The following is a 15,224-nucleotide window of genomic DNA, read 5'->3' on the forward strand; positions in this document are numbered from 1 at the left end:
AAAATATATAAAATGCTTATTATTAATTAAAAACAATTGTAAAAAATCAGAAAAACTGAAACTAATAACATATAAACTTATATTCTAATATATGCCAAGTCCAACTAAAGAATAAATAAAATTATACTTCATCTTAAAGTTGTTAGTGACCTAACAAGTTGCTAATTATTTTTTCCACTCTATCTAAAAGGTTGTTCATTTTTATCTATAACTTAAAGGCTATGAGCCATGTACCAATCTAAAATTATCTAAAAGGTCATTCATTTCTACAAGTTAACTTTTTATGACTCGTCGGAGCATAGTTTATTGTGCCCAAAGATGAGATCTTACAAAAATGTTTTAAAATTTCATCAGCATCTTGTTAAAGGAATTTCATCAGCATTTCATCATGTGCATTGTGGTGGATGTGACCAAAGAAAAATGCAAGGGTTATTTTTTTAACTTAGATTGCACCATAGATACAACAATATTCTTTAGGACATCAAATCTGAAGAGCACTCAGTTATACTAAGAGAAGGGGTGAATCAGTATAACGAAAGCCTTTTACTTTTCAAAACTTAATTAATCACAATGGCAATACTTCAAAACTTAACATCCACAAAAGTAACAAAAATGCAAGATATACCAATTAGGAACACAAGAAGAACACATGATTGTTGTCGGGAATAATCATTATGTTATGTTGTCGTCGGTAATTATGGGTTACGGCAGTCAGCCAGTCTTCCCGAAGGGCAGTTGGACGCGACGGTTGGTCACACCCCTTCGGGTATTATATATTGCATACCTTTCCTTCTAAGTAGGATCATGATAGTCGTATTTGGGTGCAACAACATAACATAATGATTATTCCCGACAACAATGATTACGCGGAAACCCTTGTGGAAGAAAACTACTACAAGAAATTGCTTTTGTATTAGAAACTCCTTACAATCTTCAGAAGCACCAACCCATAGAAGACACCAATCCCCATAAGATGATTTGTAGGCATCAATCCACTAGAGACACCAATCCCCACAACTAAGCACCAGCTCAGCAAGAGACACCAATCTCCTCAAATACGAGGCACCAACCTCCAAAAGAGTGATGGGAAGAGTACTTGATCTACTTCTCCAATCAGACCTAACTCTCCTCCACAAATATGTTAAAAAATGCTTCTTAAATTCTGCTTATAATCTTCAATAATATCTACTCATAGGTCTACAATAGTCCATCTTAACATCTGCTCATATATGCACCTTAGATGTGCTCTAAGCTCTGGTCAAGAACTGCTCTAAATGGGAATAATATTCAATGAATACTTGTTAACATAAACTCCAAGCAATCTTCCTTTTATACATGTAAATGCACCCCTTTACCCAATGGATGCAACCCTCCATGCTGGTCGGCCAAGGAGCATATAAAAGCTTTTATTTATTTTTTATTTCCTTGCCCAAGGTGGGTGCCCATCTCCATGAGGTTGGCCCAAGCAAGAGAATTTTTATTTAATTTATTTGCAACCCAAGTTAGGGCGTACTTTTCAAGGGGTTCATCCCATATTTAAATAATATTTAAATTCATTTTTTATTCCCATAATTGGATTGCTCCAAGGGAGGGAGGGGTTCGGCCCATTAAAATGAGATAAATAATTACAATTAATAATGCCTTCACTTAGGGTTCAGAACATGTGTTGGCCAGCAAGGAAATAAATAATTATGTGTACAATTTATTATCCAAATTGGCTCCTTGTCCAACAAAATCCCAAAGATAGTGCCATAAATTTGACACAAGCTAACCTCCATCAATTTCGCCTTGATTTGAAATTCAACCCTAATTCTAGGTACAATAGGGCACACTATATGAGTTGTCTCCTTTTGCATTGTACTTGTATTTGTATCAGGTAAAACAAACACTTACATAGGGAAGGGGGTGGCATATCCTACTAATAAAAAGACCCTATGACTATAATTATGTTTTCAAGTGCACTTTACTAAAAAATATTGTAGTTCTTTTGTATTGCCATGGTATATTATTCCTTTTATTCAATTGATTATTACCCAATAAAATGAGATCACATGTCTCATAAAATATATATGCAAGAGGTGCCCCTTTCACCAAGGGACATCACTCATATTAATTAATATAATTATATTAATATAATATAATATCAATATATTATTATATTATCAATAATTATAAGTATAATTATATTCTCACAATTATAATATAATTATATCATCTCATAATAATAATTATATAATATATTATCTCACAATAATAATATAATAATTATATTATCACTCACAATATAATCACAACCTTTGTGTTATGAAGGCATGTGGATTCCAACCACAGCTACAATAAAATCAACACTCCCTCTTAGCTAGGAAGGAATCCTACTTGACATCTTTTGGTTCGTCCTCCAGACGCTATCTTCAACACTTCCTCTTAGCTAGGGAGGAATTCTACATATAAGTCACATAGTGGCATCCACCATGGATACGCCCAAAGGGTGGATTCGTCATGGCTACACCCATAAGTGAAGTACAAATGAACATATCACCATGGCTACACCCATGGATGGTAAAAGAATAGATATCACCTCATTGTGATATCAACCATCATGACTCATCCATGGACATCACCTCACGTGATATCAACCATTATGGCATATCCATAGATATCACTTCCTGTGACATCCACCATTATGGTTTATCCATAGACATCACCTCACGTGATATCAACCATTATGGCATATTCATAGATATCACTTCCTATGACATCAACCATTATGTTTTATCCATAGATATCACCTCATGTGGTATCAACCGTTATGGCATATCCATAGATATCACTTCCCGTGAAATCCACCATTATGGTTTATATATAAAGCTCTCCTCACGTAATATCCACCATTATGGCTTATCCATAGATATCACCTCACATGATATCCACCATTATGGCTTATCCATGGATATCACCTCAAGAGATATCAACCATTATTGTGAGATCGTCACCTCACAATGATGGTAAGATGCACAAGTGTTCATCATTGTGAGATCGTCACCGCACCATGATATTCACCATGGCTCATCCAGAGGGTAAACGCACAAGTACAAGAAAATTACCACGGACTCTCTCACGTGGTGTTGTCATGGCATCACACACATGAGATCCACCATGAACCATATCAGCGAGTGGAGATAAGGGCTTACACCTCAAGTCTCTCTCAAAGAGAAATACATTATCAAATCACAGAAGATCACTGATGTTGAGCCTCCCTCTTAGTTAAGGCTTCATTTTCCATATCTTCTAAGCTTGTCTCGAAGGTTTACATCATTCTTGGTGAATCCCAAGCTCACCAAGTATCAATCTATCCAATGATATCACATGGAACTCTATCTCATTAATCATAGATTCCTCTAACTGCTACAGTTTCCTGATCACTGGAGAAACCATCTCGACATGGTTTACTCCCCCTGAATTAATATGACCAAGATCCTTGGAAATCAAATAAAGCAAATTCCTTGGCTGCTCCCTCTATCACGGAAGCATACACTGATGGAAGATATCTTGCTCCAAGAGACTCTCATCATCTGGTATGATCCAGATACGGCTAAAGGTGCAAGATCCAAAGACCGCCTTGGATGTTCTTTCATAAGATCGATACCTAGATCAGACAGGAATATGACCATCTTGAGATTAGAACATAGTCCTCTTGCAGTCCACTCCCTTCTACCAAAAAGGTATCTTGATGTCAACCTTTTGATCTCCTTGTTCAAGGCTGCCTCTGATGCTGAAATGTAAAGCTCCTTCTGACTATTGATTCTTCCTCTTTGAAGAGACGTCTCCAGCCACCAACTTAATTTCATGGCAGCAGCATGCTATGCTTCCTCACAGGATGTATCAAGCTCATCCTCCCTTGAATACAATCTCCGTCCTGAAAATATTTGGAGAGATTAATAATGGTTCAAGACTATCTCGAAGAGAAATATCAATGCTGGAATCATACATGGTTCGCTATAGCATGAATTAATAACTATATGAAAAATTCATGAACATTATTCAACCATGAAAACTTATCTCTTAATTGGTTAGTCTTCCTCACAATCCACCAACTTTGCTTTAAGCTGTTCCATTTTCAAGCCCATGGATCTCTGCATTGAAATGAAATCACAAGCCGTGAAAGACTTCAAAGCGAATATTGCCTTGACCTTCACAGGGACCTTCATGGCCAATGATCGAAACCTCCAACAACGATCAAAGCCAATCGTGTGGGCTTAGCAATAAAAGATTTAAGCGACAACACCAAGTAGGAGGATGGATCGATCAGCAAATACAAAGATGTTAACTCCACCTTTGTTAGAGAATTGAAATGCTGGCATATAAACTCGATCTCTCTCGCCGCTAAGAATCAAATAACCAATCCATGAGCAAAGGCTATCCAAACAACCTCTTGGATGAAGGAGATAGAACCGTCGGATAGTATTACCGCTACAATGACTAAGAAACCAATGAATTCATATGTAGTCAATCAAGGGTAATATCTATCTCCGCACAACAGATGAATGCAATAGAGCCGCCAAAGATCATGAAATTTGTGATCGATGAAGAGACGTGCAAAATAAAATGGTGTCTCCTTGAATAGAATGGACAGAGATAATAATTACGGCATGTAAATACTTATTCCGCCTTGTAAAACTGACTCCCATTTGTATCACTATTCTCAACGTCTCTCACGGGATGGCAAAGTGACTCGTAATGTAAAAATAACTCTGCCTCTAGTTAACCAAATAAATAGATCAAATTATCTTTCCTTTTTTAAAGCATGCCAAACAATAACTCTGCCTCTAAATTCGATTGTTGATCAACTCCAAGTCAAGTCGTTGTCAAAGTTGCTGATCATTCTTGATATTGTTCACTGTATCTCTCCTTTAAATTCAGATTGCTATCAAAAATTGGAATCGCTTTGTTGTCGGCATAAATTGCCTATTGTCATGTTTGATAATATTTGTTATCTGACAAGGTATTAATTAATTGTATTGAGTGGGTTGTCAGCCTCGGGTAGTTATGTGTCGGTTGGTTGACGGTTGTGTACCTCTCGGCAACCATCGGTTCCTTTAAATATGTCGTGTATTGTGAAGGAAGTGGATGGTATTGTCGGATCTATTGTAATCCTTGGCCGACCATCTTTGGTCTCTTCTCTGTAATAATCGAATGTGCGAATAAAGATATATTTTACTGTCGTGTTTGGTATGCAATGTCATGTACATTATTATTTCCTGTATTTAATTTACCACTTGTAGCAGTAAACATTTTGGCGTCGCTGCCTTAAAAGAAATCGGGTCGACCTTGAGTGATTCATGTCCGTAGATCCCATCAAAGGTGAGAAGAGGCCACAGGGTGGTCAAGACCAAGCGATTAGGTGATCTGCCAACCATCGACTGGAGGGAGCACAGAGACAAGTCGAAGCTTGGAAGTACTCAGAGTGTTGGGACGCTGGAGGTGGACGTGTAGAGGACGCGCGTGTCTGAGAGTGCAAGGAAAGCATCGGAACGTAGCGGTCGGAACAGTTCACTCAGGTCTGACACACCTAGAAGTACTCGAAGTGCTGGGGACGCTGAAGGCGGACGTGTAAAGGACGCCTGCATGGCCGAGAGTGCAGGGAAAGCACCAGAACGTAACAATTGAAACAGTCCACCCAGGTCCGGCACACAAGGCAAATACACACGTACCTTCCGAGTGAAAACAATGTTGAACACCCAGGAGAAGCAGAAACTGCTGAAGTTCACGGGAGACAGGTCGGAGGACCCGGTACGGCATTGCAAAACATGCATAAACATTTGGGAGGCAAATGGCTAAGATGATAGGGACTACTGGAAGAAGGCATTTCCCGTCACCCTTCGGGGGATCGCCATTGACTGGTACACAGACCTCGACGCAATATTGTACACGAAAATAAAACTAGTTAATTAAGTTGTAATTGTGTTGGTTAGTTGGCAACCGAGGGGTGGCAGTTGCAGTGCGACGGTTGGTGCTCGCACCCCTTCGGCATCTTTATATACTTCCGAACGTAACTTGTGGAAAAACAACGATTATGAATGGAATAACATCTGATATATTGCATCTGATATCTATGGCATTATTGTTCTGCATTACATACTTTATGCTTTAAGTATTCACCCGAGAGGGCAAACCTTTGGCGTCGTTGCCTAGACGTACTCGGGAACGGAAGACAGGGATGGCGCACGGACGCGATGGGCCTACCCGTCAATGAGATGAACCCAAAGACCGACGACGTGCACACGGAACAAGAGGCAAAGGGGAAATTGAACCCTGTAATAATCCCGGCACAATGTTTATATAAATTGTGGTCGAAAGGGAAAAATAAAAAATAAAAGAATTGTGTACATGGTGTGTGCTTGCTATGTACGGAGGTGATTTATGCCAAATATATTAAATAAAGACAGAAATACGAAAGCAGAAACGGACGAGTGGGAGGCCGCACAGAGGGCCTTGATTCTAGAGCAGCAAGTAGAACGGAGACGGAGGCTAAGGCAACTTGCCGAAGGACGACCTGCCGAAGGGTGGCACGAAGGGAACCATGGAGTTGTCGCGGAGGGTGCAGAAGCCGAGGGAAGTTTCTGCGCGTCGCCAGAACACCGTAGGGCGCGAAGCCACGAAGAGTTTCTGGCGAAAACAAGGTTAAGGAGAGATCTAGTCGAAGAGACTCGGGATCAGTTTAGAAACTTATCCCTTACACCACGGAGTGAAGATCACCAACGGGAACCAGGAGTGAGCGCGGGTGGGAGCAAAGGGGAGGGCAACCGTACGGGTGTAGGTGCCACACACGACAGGCAAAACACCGTACCTCCAGTCGCCCACGCAGGACACACCATCGGCGCCACCGGAGGAAGCAGCGCAGGGTCACAGACACAGGCACAGCAGCCCCCAAGAAGACGACCCGGGATGGCGAGTAAACAAAAATTGCCAAAGTTCACAGGGGACGGCAAGAAAGACCCCTTACGGCACTACCGTACATGTGAAACCATTTGGTCCGCCAACGGAGTGACAAACCAGGATGACTGGGTACAGCAGTTCCCAGCCACGTTACGTGGAGTTGCCATAGATTGGTACTTCGATGTGGACAAGCAAAAAGTGGCCACGTGGGCCAACCTACAGAAGGAATTCACGGAGGAGTTTCAGTTGCTCCGTTATGACAACGAAATTGTAACGGAGAGATACAGTACCAAACAAGGTACCAAGGAGACAGTACGGGCATACAGCAGGAAATTGAAGGAATTGTTGGATAAAATGGAAAGCCAACCGGCAGAGGGCTTGAAAAAACAATGGTTCGTTGAAGGATTGAAATCCTCCCTACGAAAAAAGATGAAAATTGTACCCTCGACGTCATATGACGACGCCTATAATAGGGCGATGGACCTAGAGAGCGAATACAAAACGTCAAAGAAGAAGAAAAGTAATAAATATTCATCTGACGATGATGAAGACTCTGACGCGGAAAGCAGCAGCAGTGGCGAATCAAGTAAAAAGGTGCACGCTCTCCAAAAGGACACAGAACGAATGCTGAAAGAATTCAATGCCATTAAGGGGAGTACAAGTAAGACTGAAGAAAATGACGTGTGGTGTACCGACTGTAGGAGTGACGGACACACCAAGGGGTCTTACCCCAAGAAGGCTTTTTGCGACATTTGTCAGATTGCGGGACATTTGACAAAGGAATGTCCCTACAATATGAAAACCAGGAGCCAACAAGTTCTCTTCACGCAAGAGCAGCCGGCCGTCGGAACTTCGCAAACCAACACAACGGCATCATCTAGACGTTACTGAGACAACAAAAGCGGTGGCGGAAGGAATAGCAACAATAACAATAACGGAAGCCGTATCCAGTATGACGCTAAGGGCCGGCCAATTATCCAATGTAGGCCCTGTAATCAGTGTGGGCACTTCGCCCGTGATTGCACGAAGGAAGCCACCCCTCAGCACCTCTATCGATGGTGTGGGCCAGGCGACCATGAGGACGCAAATTGCCCACAGGCAGGGGTTAATCTCCTCAACATTGAGAAGACTGGTGAGAAAGAAGTACTGGCAATCACCCGTGCCCACACGAATAAGGCCACTTATCTCGACCCCCGTACGAAGGAGGAGAGATTACGGGAGGCAAACGCCAATATTGAACGTGAGATGACGACCGAACGACGGGACAATGAGGTGGCGAGTACATCATCCCGTACGGAAGCGGAAAATAAAATCATTGGGCAAGTACTACAGATGGAAGTACCTATAAGGGTAAAGGACCTTCTAGAAACAATGCCAGAGTTAAGAACCGCCATTTTTAGTTCCATACAAACCACTGCGCAAGCACCTTTGCGTGCCACACGGGCGGAAGTTCCGATCAGCCCCTCAGCTGACCCAATAATGTTGGCCTTAAATAGTGGTCAGCATCCTGCTGTAGTAGAGATGGGAATTCTCGGGGCTATCCTCAAAGGCACCATCGTGGACGGAGGTTCGAGGGTGAATGTACTGCTAGAGGATATGTGGAAGAAGCTGGGGAAGCCAAAACTATGGCCACCCATGTTCAACCTGGTAGGTGCAGACCAACACGGCATCAAGCCACTCGGCACCCTGATGGCCCAGCCGGTCACCATCGGCACACAACCTTTCATACTAGATTTTGTGGTAATCCCACTAAAGAAGAAGGGGTACGACGCCATCTTAGGCAGAGGGTGGCTGGTTAGAGCAAAGCTGAACCACGACTGGAAAAAGGACACCCTTTCTATGGAGAAAGGGGGGCGTAAGTACACCACTGATCTGAGGACCCAGGTTGTTGATGAGGAACCGGCATCATCTTCAGAATCGGACGATGAAGGAAAAGGCGACCCGAGGGCCGAAGGACGGGGCTGCATGGAGCCCAACGACGAAGGGATTCTCGAACTAGGAGAGTGCTCCGAGAATGAGACAGGGTCATTGAACGGGCTCTTCCATTGGTAGATGGAGGATTATGAAATGTTCCAGAGCTACAGGCTCGAAGTAGAGGAACTAGAGCAAGTAACAGAGGAGGTGTACCTGCCAGAATACATAGAATATTGGAAGGGAGACGCCCCAAACCTCGATGACGTAGATAATCCGAAGATCAATTGTGTCGGCAACGAATGGAACCTTGTGTCGAAGGCCGCAGCTTTCAAAATCTTTATTATTCTTCTTCTTCTTATGTACGGGAAGGAGACCGTGGTCCCTGTAGAATTTGTGGTTCCAGGTCTTCGGATGGACATTGAAAATAGATTGGCCACCAACAGGCCCAAATTGAAACCCTACCACACAAAGCGCACAGGGGACTCGAGAGGCCGGACGGACACCCGAGAGGATGGAAGGGGACTCAAGAGGCCGGGCAGGCGACTCAAGAGGCATAGGACCACAACAGGAGATTCTCGGGCGAGAAAAACTGAGAAGGATGAAGGGCGATCCCAACGGCATGGGACCCGAGCCGAAGACTCTCGACAATTAGATTATATATTTTTTTAAAAAAATACGGCCATACGAGTCCGTACGGCTGCAAAAAAAAAACTCATACGCCAGGTGACCGTACGGCATGGAAAAAAAAAAAAGAAAGAAAAGGGGCCACCGTACGGTGACCACACCGGCGGTGGAACCACCGTGCGGTGGTCACACCAACGGTGGGGCCACCGGCGGTGGACACCCGCACACCGTACTTAAAACAAAACCCCGCACCACGCAGCCCACACAAGGAAAAAGAAGGAGAAGGAAACCCCGCACCACGAAAAACAAAAAACCGACGAAGAGAAAAAAAAGAGAGACGAGCACAGCAACGCACAAACAAACACAACCGAACGGTGGAGGGGTGTTGACCACACGGGAAGGTGGCCGTATGAGGAGGTTGTATGGCCGGGGTGCCATCGGAGAAAGAGGAAACTTTAAAAAAAAAAAAAAAAACAACGACAACCAGATTGAAAAATCATTCGATGACATATTGAGCCCCCAGACCCCAATTTATTTTTGAGCTACAGTACACTTGTTGGAGTTGGACGAAGGGCATTGGAGATGTCACAGTAGGTGTTGTGGTTGTCCGTACTGTGAGAAAGAAGCCTGCAGCTAAGCATTGGCGGGGAAGCCATAAGCCGTAGATGGAGACAGATTTGGAGGTTGGGAACAAACAGAGTTTGAGGGAAGGCATTGCAGGTCCGCGCAATTGTATGACACCAGGGAGTTATTCAATTCAGTTTTTAGCCTTTGGGGAGTGTGATGGAGGATTTGAGGTGTCTCCTAGTCTTTGTGCCAGCGGGTTGTGGCCACCTCCAGGCAAGAATGGTATGCTTTGAGGAACTTGGAGTAGGTATTGGCTGGACGTGAGGTTGCCTTGGTGGATGCAGAGAGGGCTCGGCAGGAGCTGACCACCAGGTTGGAGGCAGTACTAGCGTGAGACTTAGCTCAGCGTACCCAGGAGTTGGATGCCGAGAGGGCAACGCGGGTGGCTATCGAGGACAAATTGGCTAGGGAGACAGTATCATTTGAGTAGCAATTGGTGGAGGCTGAGACTGAAAAGCGTGTTTTGCAGACAAGTTTGGTTTAGGCACAGGAGAACTGTGATGTCAAAGAGGCACTTGAGCATCGGATGGTAGCAGAAAAGGGTTTTCAGACGAGGACGCAACCAGTGTATAAGTCCCGGGCTCGACTGGCGTCAGCAGTTCTGTTTAATATCATTTCTATTTTGTATTAAGTCGTCCGGAGACGACTTCTTTTCTTTTGGGGGGGATGATGTTGGCGGCAATATTGTACACAGAAATAAAACTAGTTAATTAAGTTGTAATTGTGTTGGTTAGTTGGCAACCGAGGGGTGGCAGTTGTGGTGCGACGGTTGGCGCTCGCACCCCCTCGACATCTTTATATACTTCCGAATGTAACTTGTGGAAAAACAACGATTAAGAATGGAATAACATCTGATATATTGCATTTGATATCTATGGCATTATTGTTCTGCATTACGTACTTTATGCTTTAAGTATTCACCCGACAGGGCAAACAAACTCTTGAGGGATGATAATGAGATCGTGGCCGAAATCTATAATACTAAGCAAGCTAAAAATGAGAATGTACGCACATACAACCGTAGGCTCAAAGAACTGTTGAACAAGATGGAAAACCAGCCAGCCGACGGGTTGAAGAAGAGGTGGTTCATGGACAGATTGATACCCTCACTGCGCAAGAAGATGAAAATAGTGCCTCCGTCCTCATATGTCGATGCGTACAATCGAGCGATGGACATCGAGAGTGAAAATAAAACCTCCTCTCGAGAGAAGAGGGAGATCGATGATGATGAGAGCACCGAAGGTAGCAGTGACGAAGAATCCAAAACCGTACGAGCCCTTCGACGGGATATGTTGAGAATGATGAAAGAAATGAAGGCTGAGAAAGGAACCAACAATGAAGGTAATGAACTATGCTGTATTGAGTGCAAAAGGGAAGGGCACACGAAAGGTAATTGTCCAAGAAATATGTTTTGTAAAATTTACCAAGTGCTGGGGCATTGAATCAAGGAGTGCCTGTGCAATTTGAAGATGAGAAGTACACAAGCACTCTTCACACGGGGAGAGTCCAGCCCATCGAAATCACAGAATGTATCGCCAAGTGGTTATGAAAAACAACAAGGGCGAAACCAAATACAATACGACTCCAGAGGACATCCTATCATACAATGTCGACAATGTAGTTAATGGGAACACTTTGCGAGAGATTGTCATAACAAGAAAGACAACATACAATTTTTGTGCAAACGGTATGGACCAGGTGACCATGAAGACACCAACTGCCCAAATCAGGAGGGTATTAATATGCTGGACGTGGAGGAACAAAAGGACGTAGTTTTGGCAATCACAAGAGCACAAACAAATAAGGCAATGTATTCAAACTCTGGTACGGAAAAGGAACAAGCCGAAGTAGAACAAGTGTTGGCGAAGGAACAAGTAACTTCCAATGAAACTGCAAGTATGTCATTGCAGGAGTCAGAGAAGAACATAGTCCGACAGGTGCTACAAACAACCGTACCCATCAAGGTGGCAGACCTTCTTCAAACTATGCCGCAACTGAGAATGGCAATTGCCAACACAGTTAGTGACGACACAGTCATCCAGAAACAATGTAAGCCACACGAGGAGGAACTGACGGAAAAACCATCAGCCGAAGGGAATGAGTCCAGTGATCCAATGTTGTTGACGGTGAGCATCGGGAGGAAGCCAATGGTCGTCGAGATGGGAACAATGGGGAAGAAGTTAACAAACACCATTATCGATGGAGGCTCAAGAGTAAATGTACTACCAGAAGACACATGGAAATGTCTGGGGAAGCCAAAGCTTTGGCCACCAACCTTCCACTTGGTAGGTGTCGACCAGCACAACATCCATCCGTTGGGAACATTGATGGCACAAAAAGTAATGATTGGGACACAACAATTTTTCTTGGACTTTGTAGTCATCCAGTTACAGAAGAAGGCGTACGATGCACTCCTCGAGAGGGGATGGTTGATTACTGCCTAGGCGAATCATAACTAGAAGCGAAACACACTCTCGATCAAGAGTGACGGGAGGAAGCACATCATTGACTTGAGGAACCAGGCGGTGAGTGAAGAACTGGCACCCTCGGACTTTGAGTCTGGGGGTGGAGAGTTAGGTATGGACGAAGGGAGGAAAAGCATGAAACCCAACAACTAAGCGGTGCTCGAACTAGAAGATTGATTTGAGGATGAGATGAGTTCACTTAATGGATTATTTCACTGGCAGATGGAGGATTATGAAGTCTTCCACCCCGACGGTAACATGCTAGTGATTGGTGAAATTGAGGAAGTGCAAAGTCCAACAGGCTCGAAGGAATTGTATGGGGTTAGGTCGTATGAGAAGGAGAAAAAAAGTTGCAGGAATAATGAAGCACATCATCTGTATGCTATAGGGGGTTGTATGAGAGAAGTTTGTACAAGTTGAAAGCACATCATCCGTACGGAATTTGGAAGCACACCATTTACCTCAAAAGGATCCATACGCCCTGCCGAATACTACCCAAGAACACCCATTGGTTTGTGCAGGATTTAATGCGGACTTTGACGGAGATCAGATGGCTATGAGTTCCATACCACAAATCGGTACAAAGGTGAAATTCAAACAAGCCACACAAACAAACCGTACATTGGTAGGGTCCGGGGTTGGACGAAGGGAATAAGGCTCAACCCGTACGAAGGAGTCCGTACAGAAGGAGACATGAAGGCAAGTAAAGACCAAGACGACATCACATCAAACTACCAGGAGGAAATTACCACCATACGAACATCAAACTACGAGAAGGGAATCACCGTACGGACATCAAACCGCCATGAGAGAATCACCACCATATGGACATCAAACCGCCATGAGGGAATCACCACCGTACGGCCACCTTCTCCTTGCCACGTACATCACCTCAGAACCGTACGTCCAATTGTACGACATAATTGTGGAATAATTGTATGGACTTCACAACGGTCATTGCTTTGTATTGTACGACTTTTAGCTCATTCCGTAAGTCATGGCAAGTTCATTCATCTCGTACGATATCACAGGTGCATTCCTTCCATATGGCACCTAGTGCATCATTCCCTACTGCCAACGCACATTTCGAAGTTCCAAGGAGTTATTGTCGTACGTCAATTCCGTCGCGTACGGACATATCATATTGCCCACACCGTACGAAAGATACTCCATCTCGTACGGACAAAGCCTATTGTCGACACCGTACGGCTAGAGCATTTATTTTGCATTGTACGACAGTGGTTGCATCTTGTACGGGAACACCAATCAACCATACATCATCAACCTCAACCTACGTGTGGAGTTCTCATCGTGTCATATATGATAAATCCCCTCAATGCCATCATTCCATACAGCAAGGTGGTTTCTTCACGACATGTTGCAGATGTTGGTTAAAGCTCTTTTATGGCTTCATCAGCATTTGTCACGTCCCCTCCTTGATAGATATATATGAAGCAATTATTATTTATTAATTAATATAATATAATATAATATTTATCAATGAATGATTATTTGAAATTATTAAATATTTATTTTTTATTAATATTTATTTATCAATAATAATCTTCTTGAAATATTTAAATTAATATTATTGAAATGACCACCCCTATTTTCATTTTGAAAGAGACTTGCAAACTACTATGTGATATCAATTAAATTGCTTAATAATCAACATGGCATTTTATCAAACAGTTGACAAACATACAACAATATATGCAAAACCCGAAACTTCTTATTTGTTGTTAAATACTGATTTGCAATATCAATGTGCACATTCAACTACCTTATGGGTTGCGACAATGATTCAGGTTTGTATTCAACAATTACAATGCTTAGTTATGAAAATATGATAGAAAAAACCTGGAATTGAATGTTGTAGTGGTCTGAAGATGTAATGGTAGCCTTCCAAACTTCTAATCAGCAAGAAAAACAAGTAAACTTCATACCAACATTGTTCATGCACTATAGCAGCACTATTCATGGTACTGTAGCATTTTTACTATTCACACGGCACTATAGCAAAAACAATATTCACGCGGCACTGTAGCAAAACACTATTCACGCACAAAACACTATTCATGCAGTACTGTAGCAAAAACACTATTCACGCTTGATCCTGATTTAGTCATGCATCACCTCACCATAGCAGAAGGAGCCAAACCTATCAAGCAGAAGCTTTGTAAGATGCATCCCCAGATTGCAGTGCTAGTCAAAACAGAACTCAAGAAACTCCTGGATGTTGGTTTCATTCGACCAATTGATTATGCAGAATGGATCTCCAATATTGTGCCAATTGGCAAACCAAAAGGGGGCATCCGCATTTGTACTGACTTCAGAGATCTAAATAAGGCCTGTCCTAAGGATAACTTCCCCCTACCAAATATCGATATCATAGTGGATCTAACAGCGGGACATGCCATGCTTTCACTCATGGATGGCTTTTCAGGATACAATCAGATAAAGAGCGCACCAGAAGATCAACATAAGACAGCCTTCACATGTCCATGGGGCACATATTGTTAGAATGTAATGCCTTTCGGCCTCAAGAATGCAGGAGCAACCTATCAAAGAGCAATGACCACCATCTTCCATGACATGATGCATACCATGATGGAAGATTATGTGGATGACTTACTAGCAAAATCACTCACCAGAAAA

General features: G+C 43.1%; 1 protein-coding gene across 3 annotated transcripts in view; it reads right to left on the reverse strand.

Annotated features, from left to right (window-relative positions):
• LOC131045309 (uncharacterized) overlaps nt 1-15,224 on the reverse strand; it is a 366,281-nt gene that overhangs the window by 126,776 nt on the left and 224,281 nt on the right. The window lies entirely within an intron of this gene.

This window comes from Cryptomeria japonica, chromosome 3, assembly GCF_030272615.1.
Source record: "Cryptomeria japonica chromosome 3, Sugi_1.0, whole genome shotgun sequence".
Taxonomy (NCBI): domain Eukaryota; kingdom Viridiplantae; phylum Streptophyta; class Pinopsida; order Cupressales; family Cupressaceae; genus Cryptomeria; species Cryptomeria japonica.